The sequence below is a fragment of the Myxocyprinus asiaticus genome, chromosome 33 (assembly GCF_019703515.2).
Source record: "Myxocyprinus asiaticus isolate MX2 ecotype Aquarium Trade chromosome 33, UBuf_Myxa_2, whole genome shotgun sequence".
Taxonomy (NCBI): domain Eukaryota; kingdom Metazoa; phylum Chordata; class Actinopteri; order Cypriniformes; family Catostomidae; genus Myxocyprinus; species Myxocyprinus asiaticus.
In genome coordinates, this window is record NC_059376.1 from 39,347,950 (window position 1) to 39,367,185 (window position 19,236).

At 37.7% G+C, this 19,236-nt stretch overlaps 1 pseudogene; it reads left to right on the plus strand.

The window, feature by feature from the left end:
* LOC127424086 (histone deacetylase 6-like) overlaps positions 1–19,236 on the plus strand; it is a 20,764-nt pseudogene continuing 1,528 nt past the window's right edge.

Below are 19,236 nucleotides of genomic sequence, written 5' to 3' on the forward strand. Positions count from 1 at the left end.
ATGGATCCTGTACCAGACTTTAGTGACTCCAAACCCTCCAAACTCGATCACCAGAGAAATGAAACAAAGTAAGAGAACATCTCTAACCCATCAGATCATAGGCTGTTGTTTCCATCAGTATGTTACATGTGTAATCTCCTCCACGGGTTAATAATCCACAAAGATCCATGGAGTTTGCCCAGTTTTGCATACTGTAGACATTTTAGACATTTGTAGACATTTACGGATGTCAATAGCTGGAGCAAGTATTTTATTTGGATTGCCCTCTTAATAGTCTAGACTTCCGTGTCTGTGTCTTATAAGACTCTTTTGCTCTCCAGAGAGAAAACACCAAGCCAATGATAAGAAGAGTCTGCAGGAGGCACGGAGGAAGGGCAGAATGGATCAGAGTAAAGCTGAGGAGATCAGCAATGAACTCCAAAATCTGGTAAATCCTTCAGCATAATAATGGTTCAAGTGAATCTTATGAAAACTTTCAAGAAATGTCCAGGTCAAAATATACCCCAGAAATTAAAATAAAAAAAAAATAAAAAAAATTAGAAATTATATTTTGCCAAAATGAAAATGAAGCTTGTTTTTAAAGGGATTATTCTTTTTGGGGTGAACTTTCTCTCAGCATTTACTCACCCTCATGCCATCCCAGATGTGTATGACTTTCGTTCTTCAGCAGAACACAAACGAAGATTTTTAGAAGAATATCTCAGCTCTGTAGGTCCACACAATGCAAGTAGGTGAGAAACAGATTAATATTAACCTCCTTTGAATGTGAAAGTGATAGTGGAGATTCACAGTAAATAAGGACCTAACTATTGCTCTGTTTCTCACCCACACCTATTATATCGCTTCTTAAGACATGGATTTAACCACTGGAGTCTTATGGATTACTTTTATGCTGCATTTATGTGATTTTTAGAGCTTCAAAGTTCTGTTCACTTGCATTGTCTGGACCTACAGAGCTGAGATATTCTTCTAAAAATCTTCATTTGTGTTCTGCTGAAGAAAGAAAGTCATACACTTCTGGGATGGCATGAGGGTGAATAAATGAGAGAATTTTTATTTTTGGGTGAACTATCCCTTTAAGATATTATTCTCATGACAGTTAAGCCCTTTTAACTCCCACCCCCAATTCTCAGTATACTACTGTAATGTAAAAAAAGGTAAATATTGATTATATATATATAGTACTTAAATTAAGTACATTTGTAAAGTGCAACTGAATGTGCACATCAATGTAGCATTCCAGGAGGATTTCAGGATTACGATAATAAGAGATTTTTTGCATTACAGTAATGATGGAAAATGTGCTTAAATGTCACATTTTGATAGCTGTGCTACATTTTCTTTATGCAAAATATAAAAGCAAATCTGTACTAATGCAAACATTTGTGCATGGAAATGTAATATCTGGGCGATTATTCAAATTCAGCTATTTGCATGCAGTATTTTTCTTCTGTTTGCATTAGCTTGCATGCTCAATAAAGGAGTGTTTTGAAATAGCTGTCTGAATTGGCATGTGTTTTTTTACTTGTTTTTTTAGGATGTGCGTGGAAAGACTAAAGCAGCAGGAACAGGTCTCGTTTATTTAGATGCTTTCACTCGTTATTACTGCCTCTGGGATGCCAGGTGATGCTTTAAGTTTGACTGACTTGCATGAAAGACTCTTCATGAATTTTATGTACAATTCAAAGACATAATCTTTTGTTCTTATCCATTAAGTTTGTATTAACTTGAAACAAAATTATCATTCACTTGAAGATGTGTCACCCGGAGTGTCTGGAGAGAGTGAGCACTGTCATGGACACACTGGATAGGGAGGGATTGCTGGCACGCTGTGTACGGTTCAAGGTAAAGAGAGTCCAGTTGTTATTTTATTTTTCAACAATTCTATAGTAATTAATAAAGGTTATCTTTGTGTTTCAGTCCAGAGCTGTATCAGAACAGGAACTGTTACTTGCTCATATGTATGTTAAGCATTATTACATTAAGACTACACAGCTTATTGGGTTAGTTTGTATTTTATGCAAGATTATCGTATGGTACATGAAGGAATTGTGTGGTGTATGTCCAGGAAGGAGTACATAGAGCTGATGAAGTTTACACCGAAAAAGTCAGAGGAGGAACTAAAGACTCTCGCTGATAAATATGACTCCATCTACCTGCATCCTGTGAGTTTGTGTATCGCCAAATCACTCATGTCCAGTTCATCCCTGAAATATATGATGCATTGAACTGCTTCTATATGAGATCTTGGGATTATTAAAGCAGTAAGTCACTCGAGGCTGTGCATTACAGTGATTTCATTACTGATGAAAGTAAGGTGCAGGAAAAGAATCAATACTTCAAAGTATTGCAGTATTTTACTTCACTGTAATATTCTTACCAAGAATCAATGTTTTTGGTTTTTAATTGTTCACCAGTTATGCTTAACAAACTGACAAAGCATAAGGTCATGCAAAAGCCTTAAATGGTTTTCCTTTCTTGGGATAATATCATAAACCCCCTTAAATGTGGTTAAAAATATTGTAATTTAATTTCAGATTATTTTACTCTAGATAGGGGCACCCGGCAGGGTTGCCCTCTTTCCCCATTATTATTCTGTCTTGCCCTGGAACCATTAGCAGCCGCGAAAAGAGAGGAGGATGATTTTCCAGGGGTGGTGGCGGGAGGTGTGGTGCATAAGCTTTTGCTTTACGCAGATGATATTTTATTATTCGTCTCCAACTCTACTAGATCTATGCCTTGCCTCCACAGAATTATTAATTCCTTTTCTAAATTCTCGGGATACAGAGTTAATTGGTCTAAATCCGAAACTTTGGCTCTGACAGCGTACTGCCCGATAATGGCTTTTCAGCCAGGTGCCTTTTCGGTGGATTACACCCCAATATCTCGCATTTGCATTCGGTATGGACAAAAGTGTCCAGAGTGTTTAATTCAGACATTTATTTAAATGTTGCCTCAAGCATATGGCTGAACCCAATATTATGTATTAATAAGTCCCCTTTCTGCTGGTCAGAGTGGATTGTGAGGGAGGTTAATACACTCAGTGACCTATATGAGAGCGGGGTGTTGAGATCCTTTGAAAATTTGGTTAAATATTAAACATTTTAGGATTCCCAGATCTCAGTTCTTTAGGGATTTACAGCTGCGCCACCTGCTCTGTATTATTTTTGGGAGTAGCATACACCTACCTAAAGCAGCAGACACTCTGGGAGTGGTGATTACTGCTTTTGGAAAAGGTCATGAGGCATCAGTGTATTACTCCCTGCTAATTCAGAGTTTGGGAGATGGAGCTTTAACTTCTGTCAAGAGATTATGGGAGAAAGATTTAAACTTGGTATTGGAGGAGGGAGAGTGGGCTAGGATTCTAAGTCTACATCTAGAGATGCAAGGGTGCACCTTATGCAATTCAAGATTTAACATCGATTCTATTGGACCCCCTCTAGATTATATAGGGTTGGTCTTAAAGGCACACCCACCTGCTGGCAATGCCAATCAGAGGATGGAGACATACAGTGCATCCGGAAAGTATTCACAGCGCTACTTCACTTTTTCCACATTGTTATGTTACAGCCTTATTCCAAAATGGATTAAATTAATTATTTTCCTCAAAATTCTACAAACAATACCCCATAATGACAACATGAAAGAAGTCTGTTTGAAATCTTTGCAAATGTATTAAAAAAAAAATAAATAAATAAAAAAAAAAAATCACATGTACATAAGTATTCACAGCCTTTGCTCAATACTTTGTTGAAGCACCTTTGGCACCAATTACAGCTTCAAGTCTTTTTGAGTATGATGCTACAAGCTTTGCACACCTATTTTTGGGCAGTTTCTCCCATTCTTCTTTGCAGGACCTCTCAAGCTCCATCAGGTTGGATGGGGAGCGTCGGTGCACAGCTATTTTCAGATCTCTCCAGAGATGTTCAATCGGGTTCAAGTCTGGGCTCTGGCTGGGCCATTCAAGGACATTCACAGAGTTGTCCCGGAGCCACTCCTTTGTTATCTTGGCTGTGTGCTTAGGGTCGTTGTCCTGTTGGAAGATGAACCTTCGCCCCAGTCTGAGGTCCAGAGCGCTCTGGAGCAGGTTTTCATCAAGGATGTCTCTGTACATTGCTGCATTCATCTTTCATTCGATCCTGACTAGTCTCCCAGTTCCTGCTGCTGAAAAAGATCCCCACAGCATGATGCTGCCACCACCATGCTTCATTATAGGAATGGTATTGGCCAGGTGATGAGCGGTGCCTGGTTTCCTCCAGACATGACACTTGCCATTCAGGCCAAAGAGTTCAATCTTTGTTTCGCATGGTCTGAGAGTCCTTCAGGTGCCTTTTGGCAAACTAAAGGCGGGCTGTCATGTGCCTTTTACTGAGGAGTGGCTTCCGTCTGGCCACTCTACCATACAGGCCTGATTGTTGGAGTGCTGCAGAGATGGTTGTTCTTCTGGAAGGTTCTCCTCTCTCCACAGAGAAATGCTGGAGCTCTGGTCTGGTTCTTGGTCACCTCCCTGATTAAGGCCCTTCTCCCCCGATCGCTCAGTTTGGCCAGGCAGCCAGCTCTAGGAAGAGTCCTGGTGGTTTCAAACTTCTTCCATTTACGGATGATGGAGGCCACTGTGCGCATTTATATTTAATGCATTATAGCTTTATTAAAGTTCAAATAAAAAGGAAGCTGGTCATGTAAATAACTACAAACTCCAAAACTGGCATTTCTCTGTGCAGTCAGCACCTCTTCTATGAGTTGAATGTCCCGATCTAAAGGGGAGAGATTGAAACTGCACCCAGCTGATGCACACACACACGGGGACGCTCATCCCTTGAGCGCACACGCTTAATGCATCTAGATTATAACGTGATGGCTCGCGACATATTGAATCATAATATATGTCACTGTGCATTTGCAGATGTATAGCAAAGTGAAAAATACACTTATATACAAAATACATTTATATTTAAGATACACAAATATCTTATATGTTGCCTCTCAAGTAAATGTATCTTGTTTTAAGGATTTTTAGACAATTTTAAATGGAAAACAAGACAAAAACACTTGATAACAATAGGATTTTTTGCAGTTAATTTTTTACTAAATTAAACTTAATAAAAGGTATTTTTTACCTTTAATTCAGTGAATGCCATTTAGAGGTATTTTTAAAAGATGATTTTGTCCTCTTTATTGTTAGTAAGCATGTTTAATACAACCATTTAAGTACGGGCACAAGCTGAATAATCGGTTAAGAGCTAACGATTAATCGTTGCAATAATCGCAGAATAGTCGTTCTAATAATTGTTAGATTAGTCGATTATCAGAATAATCGTTAGTTGCAGCCCTATTTGTGAGCTTCAGATATATAGTCGCCTTCTCCTGGACATGCATATATGCTGAATTACAGCATGCGATGCACAGAGGCGCAAGTGTCATTCACTCTGGTGCCCAAAATTACACCACATTAATAAAAAACACACAAATATAGCGAACCACACTTATGTGAACGTTTGTGATGATGCAAGTTTATGACAGAAATGCACCAGGGTTTGACAGAATCATTAGTGAGTCTGAAACCAGACCAATGTTGCGGGGGGTGCCGGGAACAATCACACTCGGATTTGGACTGCAGCAATGTGCCCAGTATGAAAACCACCTCAGATCAACTATAAACACACCCTCCCTCCCCAGTTCACCAAGAGCATTTATTTAAACTAAATTGCAAAAATGGGTCATTCAGGAATTGTCATGGTTATGATGTAACAGGTATAAGCATATGGCCGCCCATATTTACAAATCAATGCCTATACAGTATTCAGCATCTTACCCATGATTTACCTCCCAGACTTTTCCAAACACTTCCACGTGTGTTATTTACATAAATACAGTAAGTCTCATCTGCAAAAACAGCCTGTTTAGTTGTAAGGGTCAGAGAGATGGTGGAAAACGTTCATGGAAAACTAAATTGCAACTTTTTTTGTATGATCTATTCATTTAACTCCAGATAGGGATGGAAGATGGTGATTACGTCACAGCCTTCCAGCAGCTTCTCCTGCCTGTGGTGTATGAGGTACAAACACCTCACAGATCGCTCACCTGGACATCTGATGTACTTTAACATCTAATTTAATGTGTATTGTTTAATGACGGCTGATCTCTTTGTTTATATGTTGTACAGTTTCAGCCTCAGCTGGTGTTGGTGGCAGCAGGCTTTGACTCTTTGATCGGGGACCCAAAGGTGGGTAACAGTGATTTAATATCATTGTGTGCAATATTTGATGCTTTTTAGTTGACCAATATGAGTTTTTGGGCAATACTGATATCTGGAGAGTGGCTAATTGCCAATATTGAAGTATATACATTAGAGGTCGACCGGTTTTGCTGATACCAATAACTAAGGTGGTGGAAAAGGTCGATAACCAATTAATCGGCTGATCATTTTTAAAATCAATTTATAGAATCATAAATTCAATAAACTGGTACTAACATTGAGGCTACAAGAGTCCAAAATGAATAAAATCCCAGATGCAGTTTATTGTTCAACCAAAATCCCAATAATAACCAGAAAAAGAAAAAAATGAAGATTTGGCGCATAACATGGGACTCTTATTTTGAAATGACAGAGACTTGGTTCTGTTACAGTGCTCTCCAATTAATTAGGCTATTTAATAAATGAAGCTTTTTATAGTCATAGATTTTTACAAATAACCGATAGTTCCAAAAAGCAAATCTCGGCACCAACTAATGTCGTAACCGATATATTGTACTACCTCTAATATACATAACCTACTTTAATAATGACAAATGAAACATGCGCATAAAACTGAACACTGATTGTACACAATATTTACTCTTAAGTTCTGTATATACACAAAATTCACTATTTATTTATTTTTTTTAAAATCTAAAATAACCAGGGTTATTATAGATTTGGATTTTTAATTGAGTTTTTATTCCATTTTATATGCAATTTGATATTTCAATTTAGTTTCCTTTTCATTAGTTTTTACACATTGTTAGTTTTTGTTTAGTTTTTTGTTTTCTCAGTGATTTCTAGTTTTAGGCTCAGATTTAAAATATATTGTCGGCCAGAAATGGCCTTTAGTGGGTGTCTCTATTAAAATGTTTTAGTTTATTTAAAATCTTTATCCAGTAATTACAAACGATTGGAAAGTCATGGAAATTCATTTGCCAAAAGGTGTGGGAACACTGTTTATATATACACTACCGGTGAAAAGTTTTGAAACACTTACTCATTCTTTATTATAATTTGTTTTTCACATTTTAGAATAATAGTAAAGTCATCAAAACTATGGAATAACATAAATGGAACTATGGGAATTATGTTGTGACTAAACAAAATACAAAATAAATCAAAACTGTGTTATATTTTAGCATCTTCAAAGTAGTTTCCCTTTGTCTAGAATTTGCAGACATGTACTCTTGACATTTTCTCAACCAACTTCTTGAGGTATCACCCTGGGATGCTTTTTAAACAGTATTGAAGGAGTTCCCATCTATGTTGGGCACTTATTGGCTGCTTTTCTTTATTATTTGGTCTAAGTCATCCATTTCAAAAACTTTTTTAATTTATTTTTTATTAAATTTTAGTTTTATAATGAAATAAATTAATATGGTGGCACAATTATATTTTTGTCTACAAAACTAATTTCAAACATGTAAGCATACACCTTCAGATCAAAAGATTTTTAAGATCATGAGAAACATTTCAGTCAAGTGTTTCAAAACTTTTGACTGGTAGTGTATGTTATCTTATTGTTTACTGGATAAAGAGATAACCCTCTTTTCCTGTAGGTACTTGTGTGGTGTTCTTAGAGATGGTGTGGTTCACTTCATTGTGTTAATTGGTTAAAATGTTCGTTCTGTGTGTGATTTTGATTTGATAGTGCATAAATACATGTTTAAAATGTGTACAATGTGTCCAATCCCACAGCCATCATCCAGAGCTCCCTCAGAAAATTTCCAGAATCATCGCTCGCCACGAGGAATTGGGCCTGGTGTCTCGTTGCCATCGGATACCAGCTCGCCTAGCAACAGAAGAGGAGTTGGCGCTGTGCCACAGGTAAAATGCATTTTAATGCGTAAACATGTATCGTTCACATAAATGTATGAAATTACATACAAATCTGTTTTTTAATTTGTATGATCGACTTTTCCTTAAATAAACAATTTTGAATTGATATGCTTCTGTCTGATTACTAAAATTAATTTTGTGCATTTTCACCATTAAATTTGATTAAATTCATTTTTGTTTTTCTCTCTTGTATTAGTTCAGAGCATATAAACACTATTAAGGGCACAGAACACATGAAACCCAGAGATCTGCACCACTGAGGGAATGAGTACAACTCCATCTTCATCAGTAATGAGAGCTATAACTGTGCTCTGCTCGCCGCTGGATCGTGTTTCAACTCAGCACAGGCCATACTCACGGGCCAGGTCTATATTTGGATTTTTCATTGTGTATCCTCAACAACTAATAAGCTTTGGATGTCTTAATAGAATGTTATTGCTTGTATTTATACCAAAGCATCCACATAAATGTCAGTCACTTTGTCCTATAGGTGAGAAATGGTGTGGCTATAGTCCGGCCTGCTGGCCACCATGCCGAGAAAGACACTGCGTGTGGATTCTGTTTCTTTAACACGGCTGCTTTAACAGCACGCTACGCCCAAAGCATCACACACCAGTCCCTGCGTGTCCCCGTCCTCGACTGGGATGTTCACCATGGAAATGGCACAGAGCACATCTTTGAGGAGGATGTCAGGTTTGTCCAGTCTCTCAGTCATCCAAAATATTATATGGTACATGAAGCTTATCTACCTTCCAGTTTAAGCCTGGACTCCAAAAGTCAGATTGCTTTAAACTGTCATGTTTTAGAAATGTGATTGACTATGTCCATAATGGAATATTAGAGTGCTGCATACTGTATAATGTTCTGTATATGCTGTGTACTGCCTTCTATTTTTAAAGATCGCATTTGAAGCAGTATGCAACAATAAATGTTTAATTTTATTGTAATCACTTGACCTCACTGTTGCATGTTTAATTCATTGAGTGGCATCCAGATATTTAGGAAGTACATATGGTTAACTTATTTTACATTTTTAATACACATTTTGTGTGTTTGTAAAAGTGTCTCAACTTTTTTATGATGTAAGTTTATTTAAAGGTGCTGTAAGTGATTTTAGCATTCTGAAGCTTTCACGTGACTGAGCCGTTGAATTATCCACGCCCCCTCATTCCAAAACCCTGCCCTCCAAAGATAATTTTGAGACCAAAATCGAGCAAAAAAGCAGCATTTGTTTTCCCTGTGGCTATCAAATTCAACAGTGGCACAATAGCGCCCTCAACTGACAACATTATGAATCATAGCCTCAATGATCCGCAAAGATGACACTATGAGAATGAGCAAAATGATTGACAGGTAAAAAGCGTCAGTGTCCGCATCTGCTGACACATTTTTTTTACTGTATACAAAGTCTACAGCTGTCACACTGACCTGTTAAATATCTCAGGACACTTATTTGATTAATATCTTTAAGGGAGTAGGAACATGTTTTGCATACTTTTCCATTAAAAAAAATCACTTACAGCACATTTAAAATACATTTATATGCATTTACACAAACCCCGTAATCAGCGCGACTTAAGCGTTTTCTTTGATGACGTTGCAGGGTATTCCAAAAGAATGAATTTTGCTGTGTGAAGTGAACTTTAACAGATAATCTGTGTACAATGAGTAGGGAGCATTGAGCAGTGAACACTGCATAGTGACCCTGTGAATTGGAACGCAGCTTTTGTCTGACTAGCTTGCTAGCTGTTTGTCTTACTGTAATGTCTGTATAACCATCAAACTTTAAACTAGTTGAAACTTTCAGGCAAGGCTTTGTCAAGCCAACATCAAATTTTGTCTTGACAAACTTTGCCTATCTAGTTCAACTTGTCTCTCTCCTTCTCCAGTGTTCTGTACATCTCTCTGCATCGCTATGAGGACGGAACTTCTTCCCCAACTCAGAGGATGCTAATTATGATAAGGTGGGGCAGGGGAAAGGCACAGGTTACAGTGTCAACATTCCCTGGAGTGAGGGCTTTCCATCACTTAGTGATGCCTATTGCCAGAGAGTTAAACCACAAATCGAAGACTTTCACAGCATATGCTCGTTTTTTCTAATGACCACAATGGCCTGTTGATTGATGTTGAATACTAAATACTTAGTCTTGGTCTTAGTTTGCACCAGAGCTGGTGCTGGCGTCTGCTGGGTTCAGCGCAGCACAAGGTGATCTGTTAGGAGAGTATCAAGTCACCCCAGAGTGCTATGCCCACTTCACCTACCAGTTAATGAGTCTGGCTGCAGGCAGAGTGCTCGTCATACTGGAGGTGAGTTCCTCTTGGTATATGTTCACAGATGGAAAATATGTACTATGTATGTTTTACTTGTGGTGTATTGATTTCTGAAGAGCAGGGTGACTGATGGCTGATATAATGCAGATATATACTGTACCTAATACAATTTGAGAAAAATTGTTCACAGTATTTAATACATTTCACTACAAAAATTGAAAAGAGAAAGTTTATTATTATCTATTGACATGACTGTTATTAGAGTTTGGAGCAAGTGGGAACCATAACTGATATTTTAAATTTGGTCAATATCAAAAGTCATCTAATCCGCATGACTGATACAGTATAGTGGTCTATCACTATTTTCTACAGAATCTCTCATTCTTTAATGGTTAGTTACAGTTACTTGCAGTACAAGCTGTTTTACGTGCACTTTCGTTGTTTTAAAGAGGTTCATGATGCCGTTTACCCTGTTTCGCCACAGGGAGGATATAACCTCAACTCCATTTCTAAATCCATGTCCATGTGTACCAGTATGTTGCTGGGAGATTCCCCTCCCCCTCTGCCCCACCTGCCCAAATGACACCCCAACGCCACTGTCACCATCAACGTTCTGCATGCTCACGCCCCCTACTGGAGCTCCCTGAGAATATAGAGTGAGTTTGCAGCGAAATTAGGCAGAAGAAATGATATTTTACCCAAGTTCTAAACCTACAGTCTGAAATTAATGCGATGAGATAAACAAATATACAGTGCAACCAGTCCATTTTTTAAGGCAGATGCTATTTGCACCCTGTTGCAAATAATGGTATAAGCTATTTACACCCCAGTATAAAATGGTGGCAGATATTGTTTGTACCCCAATCACTGCGATGAACTCAACATTTATATCATTTTTTCTATTATTTTAAGTAGTATTAAAGGAAATATTAAGAGTGGAAACAGGAAATCGGATGGGAAAAAGAGTGGGACAAAAGGCGGAATCGAACCGGGGTCGCTAAGACAACACTAAACATTCATACTGTCTTTACACCCCATGCCACTTCAGCGCCACCTATTGTCTAGTTTGTCGTATATTCCTGTGGTCTCCCCAGACTATTGGGGTGCAAATAGCTGCACTGTGTGGCAGATGCTATTTACACCGGCGTGCAAATAGTCACTAAAGATTCTTTTAATCAGTTTGAAATATCAGTATGAGTCTGACGTGCTAACTGAATCTATCAGAGCAGTTACTGAATTAAAGTAATTTTCCAGGTTCAATACAAGTTAAGCTCAATCGACAGCATTTGAAGCAAAATTCCAACATTTTGACAATTTGAAATGCTTTTGATTGAGCTTTTACTTTTATTGAACCTGGAATATTCCTTTAACATATGACTTGCCTACTGATGGGATATTTACATGTAATCTATTTATTTATTGCAGTGGTATTTTAATAAAACAAATATTTAAATTGTTCAACATAAAAAATTACAATAAAAGAATTCAAATCTAACTTAATAATAGTCCATTTTTAAAACATTCATAATAATAATGCAAAAATAATATCTTGTTCATGTAGTGTATGGGTAAGTAGTTAAAAGCAATTATTAACACTAATAACCTGTTAGATTCTTATACAGTTGTTAAGCCAATAATGGCATGACACAAAACAACAGCTGGTTGTTGTCTAGAACATTTGTGTGCTAGATGTCATTCTAATGCTTTGTGTTTTTGTTTATTTATGCCAGTTCCAGAGTCACTCTGTTTGTCTTTGCCGTCTCCTAAACCAAAAGGCAAGCTGGCGTTGGCAGGCAAGAGCAAGAAATCTCCTTGCCAGTCCACCCCTGACCAAATACTGCAGCATCACTCCACCCCTGAGGCTTTGGCTCTGCCCACTGTTGCCCATGAGCATTCTGCTTTGATGACCTCACTCAGGGCCTGCTTTCTTTGGATCTCAACATAAGTACCTCAACTAACAGCAACCCAGCCTCAGTTCTAGTGGGAGGAGCAAGACACAAGGTGAAATCCAACTCACAGAGGGATCTGACAGGTCAGCAGGCAAATTCACAAGGAAAACTGATGTCAGAGAAAGCCAAAGGAGACGGTGCAAATGCAGAGGCCACGCCCATAAAAGCAGAGACGCCTGTAAGTGATCTACAATATAATTATCAGGAGGTTTTGAAAACATGTTAAATGTATTTTTTTTTTTTTTTTGTATTTTGATTGCATTGCACAAAATTGTTTTAATCGAATTGGCTGCGATGGCTGTTCTGTTGAATTGATGGTGCGAAAAAAAAAACGTTTAAGGCATTTCAGAGCAAAAACATCCATATAGAATATTGTCGAATTGCTTAAAAATATCAATATATTTTTAATGTAATAATTTAACTTTATTACCCAGCCCTCCGTAATAAATAAATAAATAATTTTATAAGTAAATAAATAAACACCTTTAACTCGGATGGCTGTAAACTGTAGGCCAGTGACAGGCTTATATTCAATAACATGGAAATAAAACAAGCACAATATTAATTTCTAAAGCCACATTTTGTATTGTATAATTCATTCTTTGAGTTATCTGAATTATTATATACATTTAAAAAAAAAATATATTTTTTTATACCTTGAATTAACTTGATTTGGGGTCCTAATTACTCTGCATTTTATATAATTAATTTGATTAAAAATTTAAATCAATTGACAGACTATAATTTTAATTGATTGGCAGCCAATCAATTAATTATATATATACAGTGCATCCGGAAAGTATTCACAGCACAAAAAAAATCACACGTACATAAGTATTCACAGCCTTTGCTCAATACTTTGTTGAAGCACCTTTGGCACCAATTACAGCCTCAAGTCTTTTTGAGTATGATGCTACAAGCTTGGCACACCTATTTTTGGGCAGTTTCTCCCATTCTTCTTCGCAGGACCTCTCAAGCTCCATCAGGTTGGATGGGGAGCGTCGGTGCACAGCCATTTTCAGATCTCTCCAGAGATGTTCAATCAGGTTCAAGTCTGGGCTCTGGCTGGGCCACTCAAGGACATTCACAGAGTTGTCCCGTAGCCACTCCTTTGTTATCTTGGCTGTGTGCTTAGGGTCGTTGTCCTGTTGGAAGATGAACCTTCGCCCCAGTCTGAGGTCCAGAGCGCTCTGGAGCAGGTTTTCATCAAGGATGTCTCTGTACATTGCTGCATTCATCTTTCCCTCGATCCTGACTAGTCTCCCAGTTCCTGCCGCTGAAAAACATCCCCACAGCATGATGCTGCCACCACCATGCTTTACTGTAGGGATGGTATTGGCCATGTGATGAGTGGTGCCTGTTTCCTCCAGACATGACGTTTGCCATTCAGGCCAAAGAGTTCAATCTTTGTTCCTCATGGTCTGAGAGTCCTTCAGGTGCCTTTTGGCAAACTAAAGGCGGGCTGTCATGTGCCTTTTACTGAGGAGTGGCTTCCGTCTGGCCACTCTACCATACAGGCCTGATTGTTGGAGTGCAGCAGAGATGGTTGTTCTTCTGGAAGGTTCTCCTCTCTCCACAGAGAAATGCTGGAGCTCTGTCAGAGTGACCATCGGGTTCTTGGTCACCTCTCTGACTAAGGGCCTTCTCCCCCGATCGCTCAGTTTGGCCAGGCGGCCAGCTCTAGGAAGAGTCCTGGTGGTTCCAAACTTCTTCCATTTACGGATGATGGAGGCCACTGTGCTCATTGGGACCTTCAATGCTGCAGAAATGTTTCCGTACCCTTCCCCAGATCTGTGCCTCGATACAATCCTGTCTCGGAGGTCTACAGACAATTGCTTGGACTTCATGGCTTGGTTTGTGCTCTGACATGCACTGTTAACTGTGGGACCTTATATAGACAGTTGTGTGCATTTCCAAATCATGTCCAATCAACTGAATTTACCACAGGTGGACTCCAATCAAGTTGTAGAAACATCTCAAGGATGATCAGTGGAAACAGGATGTACCTGAGCTCAATTTTGAGTGTCAGGGCAAAGGCTGTGAATACTTATGTACATGTGATTTTTTTCGTTTTTTATTTTTAATAAATTTGCAAAGATTTCATACAAACGTCTTTCACGTTGTCATTATGGGGTATTGTTTGTAGAATTTTGACGAAAATAATGAATTTAATCAATTTTGGAATAAGGCTGTAACATAACAATATGTGGAAAAAGTGAAGCGCTGTGAATACTTTCCGGATGCACTGTATATACAGTATATATATATATACAAATCAGGGTTATTCCACCAAATATTGATTTCTGAACTCTTCCTAAGTTAAAACATTAGTATTGTGTTGTTTAAAAATGAATATGAACTTGTTTTCTTTGCATTATTCGAGGTCTGAAAACACTGCATCTTTTTTATTATTTTGACCAGTTGTCATTTTCTGCAAATAAATGCTCTAAATGACAATATGTTTATTTGGAATTTGGGAGAAATTTTGTCAGTACTTTATAGAATAAAATAAAAATGTCCATTTAACTCAAACACATACCTATTAATAGTAAATCAAGAGAAACTGATCATTTTGCAGTGGTCTCTTAATATTTTCCAGAGCTGTATATATATATAATTTCTCTGTTGTACTTTTTATGACTAGTCAGTCCATCAGTCTGTCGTCACAGAAAATGTGTTTGCTGTGGATGACCAGGAGAGTTCTGCTCTTGAGGGCGCTTGTGGTTATACTGAGAAATCTGTGTTTGAGCTTGTCTGTGGAGCACAAGACATGGATGGGGTAAAGTGTCAGAGTTATTAAATGCTTTTGTTTTCTAAAAAAAGACACTCTAATTTCTAGTCCTAATGTTGTTTGTAATGTAATAACAGAGTAATCTCTTCAATATTTCACTCTGCTCGATGTTCTTAATGTGATTTTGAGTGCTGATCTAATTGTGTGGCTTTTGTTGCTAGGAGACTATGTATGCGGTGGACCCGTTGTCATGGTGCCCACACTTGAGTCAGTGCGGCCAGTGCCCGCAGGTGGCATCGATGTCTTCCTGCCGTGTGAAGTGTGTGGAGGTGATGCTGAGAACCTGATCTGCCTCTTCTGCTACAAGGTTACAGTTGCTTAATGACACTCGAATTCTCAACAAAGACAACCTGTATATGTGCAAAACTGATTCATGTAGCATCCTCAAAAAGTACTGAATGTATTTCTGTACTGTGACTTGATAATATCAAGGGTGATTGCTAACATTGTGACGCATTAGCTCACAGGTCTGGAGTTATTAGTGCAGTTTGCTAAGACAAGCATCACTATTTCTATTGCTCATACAGCACTTAGGGTTTGGGATTTAAACAAACATAGTAGTAGATAGTTCATCCAAAAATAAAAATTCTCTCATCATTTACTCACCCTCATGCAATCCCAGATGTGTATGACTTTCTTTTTTTAGAAGAATTTCTCAGCTCAGTCAATGTTATGGAGGTGAATGGTGACCAAAACTTTAAGCTTCAAAAGGCACATGAAGGCAGCATTAAAGTTTGACTCCATACAGGCCCGGTTCCAAATCAAAAAATTCTAAAGGCTCTCTGAAAATAGTGGGGGTGCTCCGCATAAAGTGAAGGGGGGGTGCAACAAAGTTTTCCTCATTCAAATAATCACTTGATCTGCTGCAAACAGTAGCTATTCTTTAACATCTTTCAAAGATTCAATGGCATAAACTTTGCATGCTTTGGCAAATCTAATAAAAAGTACACAATTCATTACAACGCTTTATATTTAAAGGTGCTATATGTAATATTTTACTGTACTAAATCATAAAATGACCATAATATGTCATTAGAGAATTAGGAAACATGCTAAGTTGAAATATTGGCTTCTCCGATAACAGTGGTACAGCCAGTATATTCTATTCCGGGCCAGAATTGCTGTTTATGTTTTGGCCTGTGTGATCACGCCCACTGCCCACTCACCAATAGTATTTCGACACCGCGGGGTTGCCAGATTTGAACAAGTTTGCAGGCAAACAACACTGCGTGCTGCAGCCATGGAAGCCAGCAAACGAACTGGATGAGAGATCACAGATTCCACCCGACCTAAAAAGCCTCGCCATCCATCTAAAAACCACCATGACTAGAGGCATAGTAAAACAAGGATAATATTGGAGATGCCTTTGGAAGATGGAGACAGCTTAAAGCCCAGAAATCCTTTGAAACGGAAGCTGAGCTGGCTAATTTGCGAGTCAACATTCTGGCAACCCACATGAGCTTCGAGTCGGGGGCGGGGCAGACAACTCTACAATATTTTGAATTTGGACTGCAGTACCCATTTCAAATGCTTGTTGTCAATCTTACATATAGCACCTTTAAATATTAACCAAATGAAGCCTTTGTAGCCTATATATTCTCCAGTTGAAGGATTTTGAATATACAGTATATATTTCACCAGATGAGGTTTAATGAGGAATACGGTTTATTATTATTCACAAGATATGAATTTTGAGACATGGGCTGAGTTCAGAATGGCATACTACTCATACTACCCTTACTATAGTATAAGTAGTATGATAGCATGCAATTCCGACTCAGGAATCGTGTATGTGCTGAGGGGAGACGTTTCCATATAGTTGCATTTTCCTTTGCATGCCCTTGCTTAAATTTAAAACACTTTATTATCTTGTCAAAACAACAAAATATGCATTGAAGTGAGGATAAAATATGGCTGAATTTTGTCAATGATGAAAGATTGTTATCCAGTAAATCTCCACGATGTACCAGTGATTGTTTTTATTTCATCTGTAGAAGCCGCTGTTTTGCTGTAGAATCAAGACATTTTTACTGTAGAATAAAAAACCATCGGCATAGATTTTTGCCAATTACCGATAGTTCCAAAAAGCAGCTATCGGCACATATTAATATGTGAAACCGATATACTGTATCTGTCTACATCTGGTTGTGATTTACCTCAGCACTGGTTGGTTTGGTTCATGGCACTCTTTTATAAAGTACTTTATGAAATCCCTATAGAACAATGAATTGGAAAAATACTTAGGGTACTAAAATGGCTGAACAATAGGGCAGGCCCTGTTGCGCTCTATGAAACAGATAAATAGAGTCCCATAGACTTGCACTGAAGGAGGGACTCAAGCCATATTTGGGGACCAGACACTTGGCGGTAGACATTATTGACTTGGTCAGTAAGCAGCCACCCTGAACACCTTAGGAACTGCACAGCAGCATGCTTAAAAGCACGTAGAATAACATAGGAACCCTGGTAACTGCATATAAAAGTGCTTAAACCATTCACAACACCATAGCAACTGCTTAGCAATGCCCTGGCAACAACATAAAACACCCTAGCATTGTGGTGGCGAGTTTTGCACCGACAAGCACCATTTTCTTTTTCTTCCAAAACATGTAAAAATCTAGTTTCAAGGTAGTAGTGTTCAAGCCTGTTATATGTAATACAGTTGAGGATTGCATTAGCATGTGATTTATTTTTCACATGTTTATTTTCACTTCTCTGTTTCATGCTGTGGCTTGTTTCCAGGTGCTCTGTGGGCGTTATGTAAACCAGCAAATGGTGACCCACGGGCAGGTGTTGGGCCACTCTCTGGTGCTGAGCTTCGCTGACCTTTCTGTCTGGAGCTACACCTGTGAATCATACATCCACAACAAGGTGGGTGCCACACACATAATGGGATTGTAATCTCAGTACTGTCAAATCTGTAATCTAATGCCAAGTGTTTTGTAAATGTATATCATTGTACTGTATCAGATGCAACTGTTTTATACGTATTGACCAGTGTTGGGTGTAATCTGATTACAAAGTAATTAGATACTTCAATCTGCTGACTTTTTATTTAAAAAGTAGTGTAGCATTAGATTTTAAATTGTTGTGATCAGATTACAGTAACTGACTTTCAGTTAAGTAAATTACTTTTAAGGTCATATTAGGGTTAGTTGGTGTTATTTAGAAATATTAGGGAGGTTGACTAGTCAGCGGCCAAAAATGTCAGTCTAGCACATTTACATAGAAACACAATTTAGAAACAGCACTGATGAATGCAAACACATGTTCGTCTCAGTGGCCCCTTAAAAGATTCAAAATTAAGTGTGACATTTTTTTTCTTTTCAGTAATTTAATTTTATTAAGGGTTACCTCAGAAACATTAAGAACAAAAAGGTAGCATGGCACTGAAATCACAATTTTCCACCTGAGATTTTAAGGATTTTGAATTGCACAGGCTTTTTGTCACATATTTGATTTTTCAAAATACAAGCAACAGAGTTTGCGCTGTAATTGTTTGAAGGTTTCATGTTTTCATTGTATAAATCCAGACCAAGGCCATCAAACTGTGGAAATTATGCAACCACCTTAAACTTAAAGCAATATATAGTGCAATATTTCCTCTAACAGTATTTGAAGGCAGAGTTATTTTCTTTTACTTTTTGCTTGTTCCTTTTTGCACAAGTATATTGACAAGATTTGTTTCTATTATCTGTCAGAAGAACAACCCTGGTAACATTCACTTTGTAACTTTTGGTACACGTTGCAATCTAAATAAAACCTTTCTATCCAGTGTTGTTACAAGCCAACATGCTTTTTTTGTTTGTGAAATAAAAAAATGAAAAAGAGGCAAATGTCACAAAATGTGTCGAGGCATTTTCTTGTTCATAATTTATTTTGCTTGAAGAATATTAAGCCTATCTTTAGGACCATTAAGATTTTTTGCATTGTGACAATATTGGATATAAGCTATTCTAATTCTTATTACTGTAATGCAAAAATAAAAAATATTATTTCAAATATAATAAAATATATTAATATTTAATATTTTTTTTAAAATTACATATAATTAAATAAAATACTTTATTAAATAAATAAAAAATAAAGTAATATGTAACCTGTGTTACCTTTGAGAAAAATGGGAAAGACAAAAAAATAAAATA